The sequence below is a fragment of the Mustela lutreola genome, chromosome 13, assembly GCF_030435805.1.
Source record: "Mustela lutreola isolate mMusLut2 chromosome 13, mMusLut2.pri, whole genome shotgun sequence".
Classification (NCBI taxonomy): domain Eukaryota; kingdom Metazoa; phylum Chordata; class Mammalia; order Carnivora; family Mustelidae; genus Mustela; species Mustela lutreola.
The window spans coordinates 77,827,370-77,849,929 of record NC_081302.1 but is presented as its reverse complement, the minus strand read 5'-3'; positions in this window follow the sequence as shown (position 1 = coordinate 77,849,929).

Below are 22,560 nucleotides of genomic sequence, written 5' to 3'. Positions count from 1 at the left end.
ATTAGTCTGCACCTCTCCCTCCAGCCTCCTGCCCCATCACCGGCAACTAGCGATTTCGTACCGCACCCTGGCCGGCTGGCTCTTCTTCCTCAGCATACACGCTGGGCTTTCATGGCCAGTGAATGTGAGCTCAGTGGGTTCTGATGGGAAGTGTGCTCTGTTAAAGCTCCGGCACCCCATGTGAATTTCCTTACCCGTCCTCCCTATTCTTTGTAAATCAGAAAGGAGCAAGTCTCCAGTAGGAAGGGTGCCTCCTTTTAAACACATCCCTGTGGCTATCTGGAGTTTGCTGAAGATCTGAGGAAGGGGTGGCAGAAGAAAGAAAAGAGGGCACATGGCAGACGCAGCCCCGCCTGGTCTCTTTCCCGAGCAGTGTGAAGAACAGCGGCCCGGTTGTGGGGCATTCTCGGAGATGTCATCTTGACGCCCGGGGACCGCTGCAGGTGGGCAAAGCAGCTAAGCCCACTTTGATGTTTCATAGGTGTGAGCCCCACGTCCGGTTCAAGCCAGTCCATTCAGGGGACAGTGGGCGTAAATACAGGGAAAGCTAAGGCCCAGCTGGGCGCCTGGCCAGGGGTGCTGCTCCCTCTGTGCTCAGCAGCTACCCGGGACCACCACTGAGTCAGTTTGTGCTCCCACCGCTGGGGAGCACCACTCAGTCTCTGCACGGGCTCCTTGCTCTCCTTCTGAAGGCCCCAGGGCATGGTTGGGGGATGGGGGAAGTGAGGCCCGTGCAGGGAGGGAGGGATGCCAGAGGAAGGGCGAGTCTGGATCCCCAGAAGCAACGTGACAGGACAGGGTGAGCTCTGTGGGAAACTGGGGCTTCCCCAGTAGAACACCGAGTCTTACAGGGGGATGCTGTTTCCCCTTCTGGGGGCTGTCCTGATGGGTTAGTCACATGGGTTCCATTGGTCCCACGGCTGAGCAGGCCCAGATACTCTGTGGGAACACAGGACTCACAGTGTTCCTAGGGGATGCCCTTCCCCCAGTTTCTTCCCCATTAGCTGTGCCTGGAACTGTGACGTTTCTGGGTGACAGCGGGGCCTTCCCCGGACTCACACCGCTGTAAAGCATGAGGCCCGCCCGTCTCCAGACACAGAGCATCCCTGTAAACAGCCGAGGGGATGCTGATGTGTGGACGAGCCCCGGCCCTGGGACCCGACACCCTCCTTCCACAGGGGAGCAGAGAGGTGTTATCCGACTCATCAAAGGGGGCCTCTCAGCAAGAGCTCACCCCGTTATTATTTTATGAGATCGTTATCACCGGTAACCACAGTATTAATAAAAATTGAGGGTAATAAAAGAAATCACAGAGGCAACTAATGCTATCAACTATGCAATAAAAGGGAGGAAGCAGGCTTCATTTATAATGACAAATTCTCTTTGTGTCCCAAAGCGCAGAAAGAAGGCTTGGAGGAAGGGGCCACTAGGCAGCTCTAGAAGAAAAGCCCACACCTTGCTTCCAGGTAACCACCTCTCAGTGGTATGCTCTGGCCTGGGAGAGCTAGAGGGCTCCCCTCCAGGAGAACCTGGGGTGGAAGCAGGGATTTTCTGGTCTCGTCCGTGCTTACTTAAGCCCTTCACCCTCTCCACCTGGAGGAAGACACTTCTGAGCCTCCCACTCCCACCCTCGCTGGGTTCGCGGCACCCGGCCAGGCATTGGGATTGCCTGGTCCACGTGGTGCTCCAGCCCTGCGGGGGGCTAGGACCCGGAGTCCTGCAGTTGGCCTCCCCACGCTCAGCCCTAGTCACCCTTTCTCCTCTCTGCCCATAGCAGCCGGCACGGCGCCCACCCCTCCAAGGGGACAAGGCCACCTGGGAGGCAGTGTCCCAGCATCCTCCAATGCCCTGAAGCCTACCGTGGAGGTGCTCCGTAACTTCTCCAGATAGCTCCTTTTCACCCCACTTTCCACCAGATCTACACAGTGGGTCCCCAGAAGAACGGCAGCAGTGGGTGACATGGGGCATGAGCAGCGGGGATAGGAGGGTAGGCCCGGGACAACCTCGTCCAACCCAGCCCCAACCCCTGTCCTTCCCTCATGCAGCAAGCGTGGCTACTGACCCTAACCCTGACTGGTCTCCCAGTGACATAGATGTGGTACTGAGGTGTGCTTTGAGCTCACATGACCCACTGGGATGTCCCTATATTGGAGAAAGGGCCTGTGCCTCCCACAGCCATAGAAAAGGAGGTGAAACCCAGCCCCAGTCTGGGGGAATGAACCTCAAGGATAACCCGGTCACCTCAGATGAGAGAAAACGTGGGCTCGTGCAGACCCAGCTCTGAGCACTGTGGAGGGGGTGGGGGGAAGGCGTGGGGGGTGCACCACTCAGTGCAGCTTCGCAAGAGGGGGAGGACGGATTAGACTGGGAATACGGACGGTCTAGAGAAGAAGACCTGCTGGGACACTGCCTCCCAGGTGGCCTTGTCCCCTAGGACGTGGTCAGTTAGGGGAGGCGGCAGGAAAGCAGACGTGGTGGGGGAGGGGGCATTGGTGGCATCCCTGTGGCTATGGGACGGAGAGATGGCCCAAAAGGTGGGAGAAGCAAATGCACTCTGCACATGTTCAGCGTGATCTTCCTGGAAAACCGGGATGGTTCTGGGGGAGTCATTTGGGCAAATGACTCTGAAATCTTCCTCTACTTTCTTTAATTCCTAAGAACTTTCTTACAATCATCAAGAAAGCTAGGAGGTGCTTCTGGAGGAAGTCAACGTGCTTTTATAACATATGCATGGGACACCCCCTGGCTTGTCTCAGCTCCTACCTGGACAGAGGGAGAAAGAGAAGGGCGTACCATGAAGGAGAAAGGATTTCATAGACCCCGCTTTGTTTGGACCCTGAGCAAAAGCCCCCCGAGGAGTAGCACAACCATGACTCAGCCTGGTCTCTTTGCCCTTCTGCCTTTTAGGTATCCTACTCTAGACCTCAGCTTCTGGCGCCCCAATATCACTTTGGGACTTTCTCCAAAAGGAGATGTAGGTGCTCTCCCCAGGAGCCCAGGAAGGGGGCGGCTAACCACTCAGATGCTGCAGTTTCCCAAGAGGGGCCTAACTCCAGTATCCAGCCAGGGCTGAACTGGGGCCAACTGGGCTGCCTATCAGCGCACAGTCCAAACACCAGCCAAGGCCCCTAGGCCGGTAATAAACCCAGCCGGGCGGCGAAAACAGGTCACAGCGCCCGAGGAATACAACCCAGCCCTGGTAATGATTAGCTAGCACCCCGGGGCCCTGGAGGTCACAGTGATAATGAGAAAGTTTCCCCGAGCTATCTCAAGTGCGGAGGACCTGGGGAGGGGCCCTGGCTGGAGGCCCGACTCCTGGACAAACGCTCCCCACCCCCTTCCAGGGCGCACTCCTTTCAGTGACCAAACACCGCGCCTCCCCAGGGAACAGGGGAACTGACATCACAGCCCCGGGGTCGCGGCCCCAGTGAAGCCCGTGGTGGAGACGCCAACGAGAGCGTCCTTCTGGGAGGTGGCTTTCCCCAAACCCAAGACTTGATGATAAGCCCTTCCTTCCAAGAAGAGGAGGCTTAGTGCTTATCTTTATGGCCCCGCACATCCTAAGACGTGGAGGCCCCGCACCACTTGAGTGAAACTCATTCCAGCGAGATTTTTTTTTTTTTTTTTTTTTTTGGTACTTTGGTATCCTGCAAGGAAGGTCTCCAGCAACTTTCTTCAAGTGCAGGACTTAGGCCTCCTTGAAACTAGAGGGGATTTCAAAGCCCCAGCTCTGTATGCATTATGATGCGTAGCAAGGACTTCAAGAGAGTTCTTGGACTGAGAAAGCAGGGCCAACACAGAGGGAAAGTAATAATAATAAGGACTCTAAGATGAAGGCTGTAGGAAGCCTCCATGTTCTAAAAAATTGCAGTGTCTGCTGGGGACTAACCCAATTTTCAGATAGAAGTGAAGGCACAAAGAAGACGTGTGTGGTTGTCAAGGGTCAAGATGGCGCCATGAACTGGCAGCCCAGCTCCGGCTTCTGCACCTTCCTTTGAACTATGCAAGTATTCTCATCCACTGCCAGGGTCCCAACCTTTTCACACAGCCTGTCTCTCCTTTATCTTCGGCTCCACCTACCTCCCTGAACTAAAGATTAGAGTCATCATTTCTACCTCATACCGAAGCCAGGAAGACTCTTTTCCACACTACCAAATTGTTCTTGTAGAAAAGGAGCCATGGAAGGGGCACCTCGGTGCCTCTGTCTCCCCTACCCAGCTTGTACACATTCTCTCTCTCAAATAAATAAAAAATCTTTAAAAAAAGAAAGAAAGAGAGAGAGAAGAAAGAAAGAGAGAAGCGGAGCCGGGTATATTTCCTTGAAACAACTGGTACTGATTCCTACTGACACACCCATCACATATTACTCAAAGCTGCCCCACGATGTTACCAAATATTGACATCCTGCGCTGGGTGAGGAGGTAGCCGTAGTGAAGTAAGAGCAGTACTCAGTTCTGGAATCTTCTTACTTCAGGAGGCCAATCACTGAGCAGTGTTCTTATATTCTTTCCTTCGTTATCTGATTTACCAATAACTTCTGTTAAGACGCCACCCAGAGTAAACCATTTCCAGTTCCAGTCAGGGTCTGTTGGGTAAGTCCGTTTTTACATTTTTCAGATGTGTGTGATAATATTGAGCTACTTTTAAGTACGTTATACTTAAAAATGGCCACAACATCACATGTTCCTGGTGGAAACAAGGGCACCACCTGTGAAGTAAGTATTCCTGAAAGAGAGAGAGAGAGCAAGGACAGAAGAGAAGCAGAGAGGGAGGGAGGGAGGGAGGGAGGGAGAGAGGAGAGAAAGCGCGAGAGAGGAAAGAGAGAAAGAGCGAGACATGAGGGAAGGAAGGAAGGAAGAAAAAGGGAGGAAAGAAGGAAGGGGGGAAGGAAAGAAAAGGGAAGGGAACAGAAGGGAAGGGAAAGAGAAAATCAAGCCCAGCCAAGCTTCTAGATCTAACTACTAGTGTAGAGGAAACACGGGACTCCGGAGGAAAAAATGTCAACTGACACCCAGGGTTGTAGTAGCAGAATCCGGGATGTGGGAAGCCGGACATCAGGTGATGCCTGTCATAGCTGGTGACGTGCACAAGGGAGGTCGTTGCACTATTTGCTCTGCCTTTGGGAATGTGTGAAAACTGTCTAGTAAAGGCTTAAAAATACCTACAAGTGTTTGGCTCATACACACAAGCCCTCCTTTCCCTGCCGACCATCAACTAGCACAGTTCTCAGGCATGGGCAGGGAGTCACGCCGAAGGCTGTGTCCTCCATGAACTGGCCATCCTTGGGTCTAACTGAGATGAAACACTGGATGTGGACAGATGCAGAGGGTGATGCCATCGGGCGTTCTCAGACCTGGGTTCTCCATCTGATTCTGCTCTCCACCAGCTTGAGGAACTTTGGGCAAATCACTTACCCTCTCTCTGAGCACCCATTTTTTTCTCTACCAAAAGAACCACTCATTCAGCAAACACTTGAGGTGGGTGTGGAAACAAGGTAGACAACTGTCCCCGCACTCAAAGAGCAAGAAGTGCGCCCAAGGAATCCATTACATAAGGTTGGGTGGGAGAGGGCCCATTCGAGAGCTAAGGGCACCAAGGGATTCTGAACCCAAGGGAATCTCTTCTCTCTCAGTCTCAGGGAGGGCTCCCTGGAGCAGGTGGCATTTGAGCTGAAGCCTGACAGGTAGGATTTCAGCAGGGTCCAGGAAGAGGAGGGCGAGCCAGCAGAGGGAGTCCGAGCCGGAGGGATCCAAAGGAAGTGATCTATGGTGCCTGTCTGGGAAGCCAGGGCAGGGCAGGCTGTGGAGGCCCTGAATGCCGGCCCACTGTGGTGGAAACTTCTGTGGAAGGCAATAGGGAGCCCCCTAGACTCTTGAGGAGAGAGATGCTTTGATCAGGATGGTTTTTAAAGATTGTACAGAGCGGATGGATTAAGGAGAAAGATTGGATCCTATTTACAGCAGGAGAGAGGAGGCCTAGCTCAGCCGGTCTACGAGCCACCTCTGAGGGTAAAAGTACAGAACATGCCGCAAGGACGGCGGGGCTTTCTTCTCCCAGGGAGAGTGTGTGCGTGTACGCGTGCGCGTGCGTGCACACACACACACACCATACATCACACCCCACACACACACCACACACACATCACACATCATACATCACACACCACATAACACACACACACACACGCCACACGCGCACACCCCACATACATGCACACCACGCACACACACACACACACACACCACACACTCCACACCACACATACACCACACACACTCCACACACACCACCACACACACCACACATACCACACCCACAACCCGCACACCACATACCACACACACACGCACACACCATGCACACACAAACCACACACACCACACACCATACACACATGCGCACACCACCCACATACACATCACACACACACACACACACCACACATACACATCACACACACCACACATAGTAGTGAATCCTGAGGCCTGGGGCTGGAGAAAACAAACCATGTATGAGAGAAAGTATGACTGGAAAAAGGAATACATCAACCATCAAATGCAGACACAGTTTGGCGTGAAACTGAGAAATGGCGCAGGGAATTCCTCCTGTTTCCTCCCATTTCAGAAAGATCTTTTTGCATCTTGTCCTGGTTCACTCTGGAAACAAGTTCACCAGAACCCAGAGATCGGGGGCTGATGCTGCTTGCTGGGTGGCTCAGACTGCCGGGGGTCACCGGGCCCCCACAGCCGAGGCCTCCGTCCCTGAGGGAGTGTTGGGAGCCCAGAACCTGGCAGTCTGGAGCGCTGCCTTATCTTTCTATCTTCTCTACAGAAAAGGACATTATAAAATCAAAATGCACACCAGCAAAACAAGGTAAGAACAAAGATAGCGGCAGATCAGGCTCTCTTGGCTGAAGGTGACACTGCCGGGTCCCTGGGATCCCGTACTCACCCAAGGCTCCTGGGCTCTGTTCTGGCCCGTGTCACACCTCGGTGTGTGATCTTCACCCAATTACCCAAACCCCAGATTTGTTAGCAAAGGTGGTTTCCTAACTTTTTTAATTTAAAAAAAAAGTTCTTTTTCTTTTTTTTAAAGATTTATTTATTTGACAGACAGAGATCACAAGTCGTCAGAGAGGCAGGCAGAGAGAGAGGGGGAAGCCCAATGCGGGGCTCGATCCCAGGACCCAGGGATCATGACCTGAGCTGAAGGCAGAGTCTTTAACCCACTGAGCCACCCAGGTGCCCCAGTCCTCTTTCTTTAGAGTAACTAATGCATCCAAACAGGAGGAGACCCGATGTGAAATGTGAAGAATTTCAGGGGCAGGGAGAGGGCTATTCTGCCCTTTGCCTTTGCCCTTCACCTTCACAAAGTTCCAGAAGCAGAAAGGTGCTCCTGAGCCCAGTGGGTAAGTGGGCTCCTGGCACAGAAGTGGACCCAGGGAAAGCCCCATTGCTGGGGAGCCTTGTCACTGCCCTGGTCAGTTTCACTCCCCAACTCTCTTCCGGGAGCCCCTGGGCTGTGAGAACAGGGGAGGCGGGACGGACAGCTGTGGCAGAGGTGGAAGCCGGTTCCTGAGGGATCCCCCCTTGTTCCTGGTGCAGGTGGCAGCCCACTGGATCCCCAAGCAGACCCTGAGGTCCAGCTCCCTTAGTGCCTCCAAGTCCCGCCTCTGACTCCGGTCCTCACTTAACACTCTGCAGGCAGGCCTCCTCCCTGGGGAACGGATGCAAAACAGGGCGGGCTCACACCCCAGAGAGCCCAGCTCTGTGTTTTGCAACAGTGGACACTCAGGGAATATTTGCTAAAATATTAGCGCTAACAATCAAGGCGCCTCTTTACTTCTGAGCCTGGCCTCACTTGTTGGTGGGCACCACAGGCTCCAAGCCCACAGGGCACTCATGTTACCTGTCCTCAGGAGCCGATCCAGGAACCAGAATAACAGAAACGAACGCACTCTCTCTGTCCCGGCCCACCCAGGCCCCTTTCCCACGGTGTCCTCATTCTTCCTCCACTCCAGACGGCACAATGCCTGCACGTGTGCGTTGCCTTAGGCCTCCTGTGCCCCGAGCCAAGCCTAGCAGGGGGAAGCCAGCGTCCTGGGCTTCCAGAGAGATCTCCAGGTTTCGTACCTGGCTAATCATTCAGTGGGGGCAGCAGGAATGGCTGTTTGCTTTTGCTGGGGATGCCAGGGAACAAGCTGTTCAAATCTCCCCAGGCCCCCGCCCCCTTCTGACACCCTGCTCCCCATCATTTCTCCACTATCTCCTGTCTTATCATCCCTCCAGGAACACTTGTTGAAGTTCAGGAGGCAAGGCTGCCTCCCTTGCCCTTGTTTGCAATCCCAGATTTCTACTCCCGGTGGTTCCTTGCCTTTGGCCCCAGAGTCCTCACTGGTGGCCTGGAGGGCCCACATGGGACGTGCTACCTCTTGGAGGCCTCCAGAGCCTGGTGTCGGGCAGGTATCCAGTATCGTGAGGGCCAAGAGATGGGATGTCCTGGGAGACAGAAGGGACAGAAGGGATGGTCCTGACTCCTTGACTCACCATCACGGCAGTGGGGAGAATGAGAAATCTTACATTACAGTTTCTAGGCACACAGAGCCCAGGGCAGTGGCCGAGGAGGGTAAGAGGAAAGGAAGGTGGATGTGGTAGCAAGGTGGTCACTAGATGTGTGACCCCAGGCTGGCCTTGAACCTCCCTGGGCCTCAGTTGCATCATCAGGGGGAACTATCGTTCCTATCTCATAGGGTTAGCCTAAGAATTATATGAGTTTATAGAAAGCATAGGGCCATCTGGGTGACATAAAATTCTTAATATTTATTTATAGGTAATTCTCAAGCTCTCCTTCCTGCCAGAGGCATCTGGAGGAATGGGGAGTTGATTACTGATAATGTGTGATATGTGCCACAAAATTCAAACTCATTCTTCGGTCTGGAGGCTCTGAGAGGGAGGGAAGCATGAACATAAGTCCAGGTGGAATCCTGTTGCCCTGTGTGAGGCAGAGGTCTCTGGGTGGGCTCAGTCAGCCCTCCTCAACAGGCCTGCTCTCCCGGGAAAGGATGTCCCTGCCATGGGCCCCACTGTCCTACCCTCCTCTCTCTTTTTCTAATGACACTAGACTAGATGAATAATATCTCCCCATATATGTTCTTCCTAACATCAGTAAGGTCCTAAAAGCTACTTAATGCTAATGTCATTTTTACTAAGTGTCTCGGGAGAACATTCTCAGTAGAAAGCATAAAAGTTTATGAATCATCTGGAAATTTCCCTCTTGCGGGGTGGGGGCGGGGGCAGTGGTGCAGTGGTGAGAGGGATGTAGTCCCAAACGGGGTAGGCGTCTGCTTCTCAGCTCTTTGGATAAAAGTATGGATTTGGCTTCTTTGACCAGCGAGGCAGGAGTAGTATGGCTGTTTTATGGAAAGAGAGTTAAGGTTGTTTGCCCATAATCACAGCCCAACAACCCGCTGAGGCCCCACATCCTGGGCTCTGGGCCATCACCACACCCGCCCCATCAGCAGCCTCGCTGCCCCCAGTTTGTCAGGAAGGTGCCTGCCATGTGTAGCATCTGCCCTTCTTGGGACCCATGAATCAGCCCAAGCCCTCTGTACCTCTCACGTCACCCCTTGTGCTCCCAATGAAAAGACGCAACAACATTTTGGTAGCTGGAAATCCTCGTAATCAATCCCTTGAGCCCCAAACTGGCAAATCTGGGTAGTGAAGGCTGTCCTCACTGATCTCCACTCCAAGGAAACAGAAAAGACCCGGTGGGGGGCGGGTAGGGGCGTCTTGATCCAGCCAAGATCCCATGCCTGGAGATGCAGAATCGTCCCCCTTGTGCCGAGGCCCAAGGACCATGTGGTGAGCCCTGGGCTATGATACAGGGGAAACCACAGGGCTGAGGATCTATGAAAGCTATCATTTCGTTGAGAGCCAGAAGCAACACTGATGGGGAGTACTTGGAATTGGCAGCACCAAGCTGTTTGGGATGACTGCGGAGTCTCATGTATACGGAGAAGCATATCTGGGTTTTCTTGTTTTGAACTCACATTCATGCTTTGGTCGTTAGGAACCACAGAAACCCCACAGGCTGCTCACTCTGCCCTCCCTTCCTGCTGATTCCAGATCCTTCTCCCAGCAACTGCTGCTCTGAGCTATTCCCCCACCCCACCTTCCCAGACACCTGCCCCGGGGCCCCCACCTCTGACCCTGCTTCTGAAACCCCAGAGCAGACCTGAGCCCGACGCCAGCCAGGAAAAGGAAAAGGTGGTCAGGAGGCAAAACTTGACAAATTGTTGAATTGGGGTGAAGGGTATAAAAGGGGACCTTGGACTAGTCTGTTTGTGCATGCTTGAACCTTGTAGCAACACAGATGTTAAAATAAAAAGACTGGTTACGGAGCACAGCACTGAGCTAAGAAGCAGTGCAAACAATGATTCACATAAGATGGGCTAGGCTTCTCCTCAGCTCTCTACGCACATTGTTTCATGGAACTGGTACCTTGGACCCATGAGGTTCGTGCCCACCATTCCATACTTCGTAGATGGGGAATCCTAAGTGCCTGGAGCTCACACAGAATCCACCATGCCCTGAGCCATGGTTCTTCTGTCAGCCCCTGAGGCTCTCACACGAGGGGCCAACCCAAGACCCATGACCGCTGACCCCACTCTATCCTCATCTAGCCAGCATTCTGTGGGGAAGGCACAGTGACGGCTCTTACGTCAGGGAGGAAGCAGGGCTTGGGGAAGTGACTGGCCCAAGGTCACGGGGCCAGGAAGAGGCAGTGCAGGACAGACCCCCACTCCCCACTCGGGGCAGGACTCCTGCTCGGGTAGGTAGCTAGAACGCTCTTTCCCTCCTGCTCAGGGAAGGCCCAGAGGAGGTCAAACCTGGCCTCTTTGGGAAGCAGAGGTCAAAGAGGCAGGGAGGACTGGGAAGCAGCTGGGCTGGGCGAGGCAGGCCGCCCCCCTCAGCACCCGTGGAATGCAGAATTCCTGGCGTGGCTCTGGGAATCTGTTTTACAAGCTCGCCAGGTGATTGTTCCGAGCGCTGAACTTGGTGAGCCATGCCGTGTTGTTTAAATGGCCTTTCCCATCGGCCTGCGACACCACTTTTTCCTGGATGTCGGCTGCCTGTCAAACATAGGAGCACGGGGGCCTGGGAGGGCGATGGAGAACAGGCACCCAAAATATAAACCGGGGGTCATCTCTGGAGGCTGAGCTGACAGGTGACAGGTGACGTATCTGCTTCTGCTAGAACAGTGTTCGGCACTTGCCTAACTCCATAAAAGCCAGCGTCTTGATAACCTCTAGCTTGCAGTGAAGGAAGGAAGCAGCAGGAGAATCCCCTAGAAGGGTCTTCGTGGAACAGGAGGTGACGGGATGTTCACAGTCATCCCGGGAGGTCAACAGTCACTCATCGTGATTGGGTACTTTCAGGGTTCACGGGGCCCTGCAGATCGGCCCCGGCAGGAACTCTGCCCTCAGCTGAGGACACGTTTTGCAGGAACAGAAACTGGTTTGGACACATGTTGCATGTTTAAGTTCTCAAACAATACAGATTTAAAAATAAAGGGACTGTTGGTGGGTCCCCTGCTGCCACCCAAGGGCTGGGTTTGGGTCCTGGGGACTGTAGGGTTGATGAGGGACTTGGCTCTGTGGGAGGGTATTACGTTTCTTCCTCAGCAAATCTTAAGAAACTCTAGCTTCTGTGCACTATCGTTCGAGGGCTCTCTGCATGGAGCAGGGACTGGTTGAAAGGTGGAGGGCCGATTCTGGCTTCAAGCCCACCCTGTGCTGCCCCAGTCCCCGGACAGGAAGCCAACAGCTCTTGCTTGCTCATAGTGTGACGGACCAGCTGGCGAGGCCATGGTGCAGAGGCTCACCGGCCATCAGAATCTTCTCCAAGGCTGCTCAGTAAGGCCAGGTCCATGTCCACGCTGACATTTGGCGTTGTCGTGGAGTGAGGTGACCGATGGCGCAAGCACACACATGGCCCTGGCTCCTCCATGGGGCCATGCTCACCACCACTCTGGCCCAGAGGGGACCCAGGGGTGTCCCTGAACCACACCGGTCAGAGTACCCCTCTCAGGACATAATGACAACTGATGGCTTAGACTACGGAAACAGAGCTCTGCAAAACTCGGGGCAAAGCCTGTCCTGACTACAGGCTCATGCAGGGTGAGCAGAGTCAGCCCAGACACAGGGCCCTGGAGGGAAGGAAGGGTGGGCTCCAGGCTCCAGGAGGGCCCTCCTCCAGGCTGTCCCCTGCAGCCCTGCTCACTGGCCGGGAGCCACTTCCTGAGTGCACTCCATTTGGGGATTCATAATCCGTTGCCCAAACTTCCTTGGTTTGTCAGGTTTTCCTATCAGCCGCCCTGTCTCAGTTAGGAAATCAGCTTTCTAGAACTTTCCAACTCAGCTCCCGCTCTCTCCCGCTTCCATGCCTCACCCCAGGGCCCATGGGGAAGGAAAGCAAAAGCAAGAACAGGTCTCTTACTTTCTCCCTCATCGCCAGCTAGTCTTTCTGTGGAGAAATGAGAAGGGAGCAGCTGGTGAACTCAGAAGGGGTGATCAGGTGGGCTGTGCTGGGGAAGCCCCAGGACCGGCCCAGGCCCAGCCACCCTGTAAGTGCTCGGCACCACCCCCTTCCCTGCAGTCAGCTTCCCTGGCCTGCCCCAGCCCTATCGCTGGCCATTCCCAGCATCTCGGGGGCATGATAAGTTGTGACAGCGGAGCTCTGGCCAGGAACGGGTCCATATAGGCTGCCTCCAGAATGAGGACCCGCAGCCCTGCCGGGAGGTGGTCGACAATAGGTCAGTTGTTTTCCGCAGAGATCGTCTCCCACCCGACTTCGAATTTACATTGTATCTAAGGAAAAAGAACCATGTGTTCTAAAGCCCAAAGATAGTAATAAAATGGAGCAAGATAAAAATGTGGAGGAAACGTGATTTAGTCTGATGTGTTTTTCACCTTCCAAACTGCTAAATAAACAGCACACATAGCCCAGAAGTGTTTTATGGCCCCTCTCTGCGTGTACTTCCCGAAGATGTTTCTCTGCATAGCTCAGCCTCTCTAATTTAGCTAGCGCAGAGGAGGTAAAACGCAGCGGGGCCATCTGTCCCCACACCGACCCGGGAGTCGGGAGTCGCATGGCTGCGTTACCTGCGCTTCTGGGAGGCGCAGCCCTCTGGGGCTGGCAAGGGGACTCTGGGCCAGCAGGTGGCGGCCACGTCGCGGGCTGCTGTTGTCCCGGGGCTGGAAGGACGCTGCTGCTCTGCCTCGTGCTCACCGCTTGGGGCGCACTGTTTCCATTTTTTAATCTGCTTGTTTTCCCGAGTTATTTCATCCTGTGGAGTTCCGTTGTTCTCACATTTCTGTGTGTATTAGAATTATTCTGCAGAATTCTTTACCCAAAAGCAGCTCGGTGAGCTTGACGAGAGACTGGAGGGAATTTCAAAGGTAATTGTGGTTGGACGCAACCTTTACCTTTTACACTGGCATCAGAAATTAACCTACATGCAGATGCCCCCCCAAATCCACCCTCACCCCCACCCCGCTGAACGTCCTTGGGAAATCGAGGAGTGTGAAGGCCCTCCTTAATCTGTTCTCCCAGGACACAGTAACCCCCCAAACCTGGACTGTCTGTCTTCTGTTTTCTGCTCCTACAGAGAAGGGGAAAAAAGCAAAGAGCAGCACATTAGTAAGATCCTCGTGCCCTGAGATTTAGGGGATTTTTTTTTTCTTTTTATCCTTGCATACTTATTTCCAGGTCAAAAAATAATACATTATTGTACTTTTTTTTTTTTTTTTAAAGAAAAGAAAGGAAAGGAAAGGAAATCCGCAACACATGAAACGTGTCCTGGAAGCCACTCAGTCTGCGACTGGCCTGCGTTTATCTCTGACTGTCCCCTGGCAGTTTGAAGCATTACCGCTCCGTGATAATCAGAAGTGAGTAAGCGCTATGGCCGTTCAGAATGTCACCCTGAAGCATCAATAGAAAGCTCGTAGCTTCTGCCCTGGCCTTAGTTATGTAGCCAGCATGCTGATGAAGGGAAGTTTACAGGACTGCCTAACTTGGGCTGCCCAGCCTGGGGGATGGGCCAGCTGGAGAGCAATCCAGACAAGCTGCAAGGCCTTTCACGTCCTGGAAAATGAGCTGACGATTCCTAGAGCCAGTTTTCTCCAAGCTGAGCTCCAGAGACACTAAATCAGATGCTAAGCTGTTGGCATCTCAGAGGATCTCGGGTTCTGAGTGGGGCCCTCTCAACCCGTTCCCGTGTGAGCACTTCCAGGAATGCAGCCACACAGCTGCCTCCCTGAAGCAGGACACTATTGTCATTTTAAAAACTGATGTCTGCCAACTATCATATGATCTCCCTGATATGAGGAAGTTGAGAAGCAACATGGGGGGGTGTGGGGGGCAGGAAAAGAATAAATGAAACAAGATGGGATCCGGAGGGAAACAAGCCATAAGAGACTCTTAATCTCACAAAACAAACTGAGGGTTGCCAGGCTGGGGTTGGGGTGGGGGGGTTCAGGAGAGGGTGGTGAAATCATAGACATTGGAGAGGGTATGTGCTATGGTGAGTGCTGGGAAGTGTGTAAACCTGGTGATTCATAGACCTGTACCCCTGGGGATAATAATATATGTTAATTTTAAAAAATAAGGAAAAGAAAGTGCTGTCTACTCAGAGAATATTATGAGGCCACTATAAATAAAGTTTCTTTCTGACATGCAAAAATAAAATAGTGATGCCTGGGGCAAGGGGGGGAGATCTCTTAAAATAATGTAAAAATTAAAGGACCCGAATGAGATCTCTTCATAACTCCTTCCTTCTCCTCTCCGCCCTTTGCCCTCATGGCTCACACACCCCAACTCGGGCCCCAGGACTTCCGCGCACAGGGTCTGCCCAAGTGACCTCTCCCCAGAGCGCAGGTTTCTGGGGAGTGAAACTGACCTTAGAGCTACACAACAAATGGCCCCTAAGGATGCTTCTCAGTGATAATCCTGACTGCAGGGGGGGTTTTGCACACCTCCCCATGCCCAGGCCACCCCACCCGTGCCCCCTGACCAGAAGGAAGCAATACCCAGATCCCTAGGTTTATGTTTCTGGTTTTGAACCTGGTGTCAGTGGAATCACACACCGGGTACTCTGTGTGTCGACTTTCAGTCTTAGGTCTGTGATAGTCACCCATATTGATGTGTGTAGTGTGACTGGTTCTTTTCATGGGAGACTGATTTTCTTTGAAACGTATGAGAGTTGATCCTTGTACTGCGCTCCCTCCGCCTCCTTTACTCAAATCTGTGTGTGAACACGTCCTTCCCGAGTGGTAGGTGAGGGTGTTTGTCGCATGCATCCATGTTGCTATAGAGAAAATAAATGTGACTACGCCCCCCCCTCCAGAGACTTGTACCTCCCCCAACTCCCCACCCACCCTGTCTTCAAAGGCTCTGGTGAGGATCATTTTTAAACGAGGGCTTTGCCACAGCTCCAGGAATGTAAGCCATGGCAATAGGTTCCTGGAAGGCCTTTGGAAATGCCTTCCCTGAAGGCGGTTTAACAGTTGGAGAGGAACCAAGTTGGTCAGAGGGTCTGGAGGCAATGTTTTACTTAGATCTTAGATCATCAGAATACTAGTCTCTGTTCTTGAACGTGGTCGTCAGCTGGGAGAGATGCTGCAGCTTGATGTTGGAAAGTGAACAGGAGGAAACAGAGTGCAAAAGAAAGGAACGGGAGGGGGGGCGGTGACTCTCCCGGGGCAGCCTGCCCAGAAAGGTGAATGATAAGTCAGGGGAAGGAAGGAAGGAAGGAAGGAAGGAAGGAAGGACGGACAAGGCTTGCCAGTTCTCAGCACATAGGCGATGGGAGTGACCAGACATGAGAGCTGGATGGTAATGGGGAGAAACTTGATTTTTTTTTTAATTAAAAACAATCATGAGTACTGTCTATGTACCTGTGTGCAAGCGAGGACCGAAAAAACATACGTAACAAACCTATAAGTACAAGTTTGACCGGTAGGTGGCAGGCTAGGCCAAGCTATTCTCTAATGCAAACCAACCAGGTGATTGATGTCCTCCCTGAGCCCAAACCTGCACAGCGCCTCAGGGGTGTGGCCCCCTGGGCCCTGAAGCAAATCTGTCAGTACCCCTACATCCACAGGAGCAAAGGCCCTACAGGGATCACAGGCCTTTTTCCCAGCTTTTTACTTTTCCTCTCTTAACCCCAACTACATTTAAATAGATGCTGGCAATCGGGAAAGATAACCTGTTCGAAAAACAGAATAGTTTGAGATGTGGTGATTTGAGACTTCCAAACAAAACAAAAAAGCTAAGAAAAGTAAATTGTGGAAGACTATCTTTCAACGAGAGATCCCAAACCCACTGCGTTATTCCCTTCCCCGCATCATCAGGAAACATTCACTGAGGTCCTTCTGTGTCCTGGGAGCTGTGCTCAGTGCCAGAGTATAGAAAGCATAAAGGTCCCCCTAGAAGTCTCTGCCTTCTAGCTATGAATTCCTCACTCATCTGTCATTTCCTTCAGTGTCCGGGCCAAGGAAACTCGTGATTGCATCTCTTGCACCAAGGACTGTGATCGACAAATATGTATTAATTCTGTCATCTCGCAAGCGTGAGATCAGCTGGCAAGGAGGGGATACTGCCTCGAATCCAAGATTACAGGATTCACTGCAAAAGTGTGCAGTTCAGACACCGAAGCATTTTATATTTTCTTGTTCTGTTTTCTCAGGCTCCTTGTGCCTGAGAACCAGGAGCCCACGGTGTTGGTACCCCTTCCCGAGCATGTCCTCATTCCTGGCCCCATGATAGGACAAGGTGCATTCCCCTTCCCCATGAGGCCATTGTTAGAACTCTCCCCATTTTACAGACTAAAAAACTGAGGCTTGAAGAAGTTCAATTTTCCCACAGTGAGGAACCCATTGAGTTTGTCTTTTGAATAAGACCATGGCAGAGGGAGCGCCTAGCATACAGGGTCAGTGGTGGCCGATGAATTCATCCCCTCGCCTGTCACCTGAGTTTTAGATGAACATCCCTTCCTTGTTTGGCAGGTGCAGCCAGCTGTACGGAACAGAATGCACCGTGCAAGGGCATGCCTGGGAAGAATAATTCTTGCCTCAGAGCCAATGTGTGGACTCCGGGAGAAAGCCCCTCCTGCGATGCTCACGGTTGCCATGGCGGTGAGAATCAGAGCATCTACTCCCGAATTTGATTGCTCACGGGTACAACCTTAAGGATTCCCAGGGATGCTTAAGAAAAATACTATTCAACCAAAGTCTGAAAAATGTAAATATTCAGATCCAACGTGTGTCACCTAAGGTCTCAGCTCAGTGCTAAAATATTTGTAAAGAAGATCCTTTGAAATCTGGACATTCTCTCATATTTTTCCTCATGTAAATCTCATGTAACTGGGCTCTGCTCTTTCTTACTCTCAATCTTTGTTTTCTCTTCCTTCACCTCTTCAGACCAAATGTCCTTAGCAAACCCCTGGATGTCGCCGACAGCAACAGTGACACAGAGCTCACCATCTGCTTTCTGAGAATTCATGATGCCCGATGCCAGGGGCATGAAACAGAAGCCCGGGAACCAGCAGCTTCACACAGCAGCTTGTTCCACGCTCGTGCTGCCACAGGGTCTGCAAGCCTGGAGGACAGCATGGGCACACTGCCTTAGACAGCCTCGCCTGTGTGCTCCAACTGCTCCTTGAATCAGCTTAATAAAACTAGCTCTCTGGGGGGCCACTGAGACCTCTGAAGCAGCCAGTGTACATTTCATTAGCAGTCACTGTGACAAGGAAAATGTAGACTCAAGGGATAGGCTATCTTTTCGTGTGGTGAATCTAGAGAAGTTGCAAAGCATTTTTTTAAATGTATTTATTTGACAGAGAGAGAGAGATCACAAGTAGGCAGAGAGGCAGGCTGAGGTGTGGGGGGAAGGCAGGTTCCCCACTGAGCAGAGAGCCCGATATGGGGCTTGATCCCAGGACCCTGAGATCATGACCTAAGCCGAAGGCAGTCGCTTCACCCACTGAGCCACCCAGGCGCCCCTGCAAAGTATTATAGCTAAGAGCAGGGACTCCAGAGGCGGAATGTCTGGGATGCCTTCTTGAGTCTGCCCCTTGAAACTGTGTGGCCTTGTGCTAATCACCCAACCTCTCTGTGTGCCTCAGCTTTCTCAACTGCAAAATGCAAATGACGGTGACCGTGATGAAAGCACCCTCCTCTGATGGTTCTCAAAAGGACTAAAGAAGAAGCTGATATTTGTAAGGAGCTCAGAACAGTGGAAGCCACCACGCGCTCATGAATTTTCAACCAACATCAAACCTTATTAAAGGAACACCATACAAACCTCTCAACTTCTGCTCTGAGCTCAGGAACCGTGGCTCCCTGGAGAGCAACTGTTAATGGAAATACACATTTCAGAGCACAGGCTGAATATTGAATATTGAGCCCAACGCACTTCACTAATAGAGAGAAGGCGTTCTTTCGCTCACCTTTCTTTCCCTCACAAGGACAGGAGCTGTCTATGGTCCTCCTGCCACCCTGTTACTTCTCAGATCTCAGCCACTCATCACCCGCCAAGGTCACTAGCCTCTTGGGCCCCATTTCTAATGATCTTCGTGTTCTGGCTGCTCTAAATTCCTCCCAATACATACCTTGGCTCCTATGACAACTTCAATTTCGTTCAAGTCAATAAACATTTACTAAGCACCCACTAGCCCTACTAAGCACCGTCGTTGTTCGTCGACACATGTGAGCTGCTCACTGAGTGATCACAGGTTGAAACTCCGGGTGGACTCCCAAAGTGCTGTGAGCAAAAAGGCATGCGGCAGAACATCAGGTGGCCTCCCAGAGAAAGGGAACTTTGAGCCAAGACTTAAGTGGTGAGATTTCAGTAATGAGAGACTGCTGGGGAAGGTCATCCAGAAGACCTGAAAACAAGTTGACTGCTGAGCTGGAGGCAGGCGACCTCAGGCTCCCCACTCCAACCCTGTCCTTGGAATGTGTGCTCTTCTCACCTTTCCTGCTCCTGGGGATGCTCTGAGGACAGAACCTTGAGATGGTGACAGGCTGCTGAGAACACCTGCACGTAGAAACATTTAACAGGTGGTCCGTAGAAACATTTAACAGGTGGTCCGGTTGCTGCTGCTTGAGGCAAGCATTGTATGTAAATTCCCTTTGTTTATTACAACTGCCGCCTGCCAGTCCGGAGTGATCTTACTGCGGCCTTTCCTTGATCCCTCCCTGCCCTCTACCAGTACAGAGCCAGCTTCAGAGTTGACTGGGAGAGCTCCCCAGGGCCTTATGGACCAACAGAGATATAGGCTCCAAGTTTTGGAAGTGCAAGATGTTTACTCATTCATTCATTTGTTCAACAAACATTTATCCAGTGTCTACCATGTCCCAGGTATGGGGCTCGAATCCCTGCTCAGCCACCTACTAAATAATGAGCTGAGATCCACGTAACCCGACCATGCCCCAGGCTCCTCAGGTATAAGACGGGAGTACACAGCAACATATGTCTCGCAGATTGGTAGACTGGAGTGAGCTTAGAACAACACTCGCTACACAGTAAGTGCTGGGTAAAGGCTCCCTCACATTGTCATTGCTGTTACGTGTTGAACACACAGTTGTCTTAAATACACTACCTGCCATCAAGAAACTCACAAATATTACTAGAGGAACAGACATACACTCTGTACTCTCCGGGGAGATACATCTAGTGATTTTTGTTTGTTCTTTTCATTTTGTTGAAAATTTTTATGAAATTTTATGACCCTTACCTCCCAAATTCTTGCAAACGAAAGCATCCTTATGGATTCCTGGCTTTCTCAGAAATTACATTAATGACATCTATGGAGCCTTTCGGAGGCAGCCAGGTGGCCTGCCTGCTGATCCCCCAGCATCCACAGATACCAATCATCCGCTCGACTTGCTCATTCATTCTCCAAGAGCCGTAGGTTTCAGGTCCACGTCCAACCACGGCTGCCGCCGCATTTAGCATTTTTTTTTTTTTAACGACAGAGGACAGAGTGTGAGAGAGGCAGATGTGAAGAGCAATTATAACACAGAATGGCAGAAATGGAAGCGAGGCCATTTTCGCAGAAGTTGCCATGGGAGTTAGCGGTTCGTGGTAAGCCCTGCATGGGGAGACGGCAGCTGACAGGAATGCGTTCTAGGAGGAGATGCTGGGTGCTGCCCTGGGCGCTCTTCTCTGGTCTTCCTGTCGCCTCCCTCGGATCCCACACATCGCCACAGCACTGCAATTATCATTCGCGTTAAAATTTGCATGCGCCGTCCAGACCCATCTATGAAGCTCCATAGGAATATTAGGGTCACCTCAAATACTACATGTCCCAAATGAACTCATGGTTTGCCCCTGAGCCCGGGGCTCCTGCGCCACTGTTCTCAGTTGCCCAAGCTGGAAACCTGAGCGTCCTCCTAGCCCCAACAGCCTCTGCCTTCCCCAGCAGCCACTCAGCACCAGCCCTGCCGTCCTGCCTCCCCACCACCCCTGAATTCTCTCCCCTTCACCCATGCCCACCCCAAACACCCAATTTCACCCCGTCCATCTTCGGTACAGGATCTTGGGCAATCGAACATTTTATCACATTTTCCTGCCCATTTTTTTCCCATGACTCCAATGATCTCATTTGTTTATTTACTTGTTTGTCCCATTGTATAAATTTGTCCATCTCTTTGGGGACCAGATAAAGAAACATCAGAGAGCACTTGGACAACCCTTAAGTTCCTTGATCTTCATTGTTGGTCTGTGTCAGTGAAATCCATAGAAACTGGAGTTTGGGCCTCCTGGGTGGCTCTGCTGGTTAAGCAACTGCCTTCAGCTCAGGTCATGATCCCGGATTCCCGTGATCGAGTCCCACGTCGGGCTCCCAACTCCATGGGGAGTCTGCTTCTCCATCTGACCTTCTCCGCTTTCATGCTCTCTCTCTCTCTCTCTCTCTCTCATAAATAAATAAAATCTTTAAAAAACAAAACAAAACCAAAAAAATGGAATTGGAACTCAGTCACGCGCCTACGATAAAAATGCCTCGTCCCTGGCAGGGTGAACGCAGAGTTCTGACAGAATCCGAGGACATAAGACCGGTGGAACGTTTTTTTCTGTGCGGGCTCACTGAAGAGCTGGGTGTGAATTTTCAGCTCTGGGGTAGGGAGCAGGGTGCGGTGACAGTCACCTCAGCCATTGGTGCTGCAAGCCTTCAGGGAGTAAAACAGCGGCACTTGCTGGAACCCAGGGCCCGTCTCTGCTGCTTGGGCCAGCTGCAGTTGCACCAGGGGAAGTCCCCCTGAGGATCAGGGCAAGAGCCCCTCCCCTAGAAGGCCATCACGAACAGCTCACCCCTCTCGAGTTCACTGATCAGAGAGGGCTGCAAAGCTGCAGAGCTCAGGGAAATCACTAGGTAGCATTCTTTGTATTTTTATTTTGTAGGCTTTTGTTTATTTTTTCAGGTTTTTCTTACTTTTCATCTCCTTTTAAATAATTTTTATTAGACAACAAATTCACCTAGAACAGGGAGCCTGAACTTCATCGTGGCTGTTCAGCATAGAACTTTTAGGATTTTCTAATGCTTGTTTCTTCCCCAGATCTATATACTGCACAGGATGTCCAAGGTGTGGCTATAGAGGAATTACTTGGTGTTCCACTGTTTCTTGTGTATGTTTACATCTAAAATAGTCTACCATGTGTCACAAGGCACTGATACAGACTATAAATGCTGCAAGTCATGAGACTTGGGAACAGGGGAGAGGGGAATCATTTCCTAAGATCATATCATATGTCATATTGATAGATGGGAGTTCAGAGGACAGTGATCAGCCGACTGAGAGAACTTAGAAATCATATTAAATAAGAAATGACGAAAAAGGAAGAAAAAATTGTGAACGCAGAAAAGGGAAGATCTTGAGTTGGGTTGAGTGTGTACAGAGGGAAGTGGGACAAAAGCGACTCCTTATACTTCACAGGCATTTGAGTAGATGAGTTGAAGTGGGGATAGGTTCCTTGGGGACTGCGTCCTTAGGATGCAGAATAACCATCCAAGGTGCATGTGCTGGGAGGGAGTTTCAGCTCAATAGAAGGAAGAGCTTTCAAGGTGAAAGCTACCAGTGGAGTGGGTGTCCTTAATATTTGATGTATTCTAGTAGATGAGTCCATCCGCTGGGGATATCTAGCTAGATAGGCACCTAGTCACATGCTCCTTACAGTCTTCTTTTAAAAGTAATTGACTAGCTCATTGATTAATCACAAAGATTGCCCAAAGAAGTGTAACTTTGATTTAAAATGAAATAAAGCTCAGGGATTTATTATAGTGGAGAGAAGCTGGGTCAGATGCCAGTTGAGGAACGGGGCTGGGCAAGACGGAGGAGTTGTGCTGGAGGCCACGGTTGGGAAAAGATCACACGAGAGAGCAAAATTCGGTTGTCAAAAGTGGGGCAATGTGTGAAGGTAAGTTTATTCACTTGTCCACTCACTCTACAAGCATTTATTTGCTGGGAGGTTTATATAATGGAAGTCCAGATACTTGCTT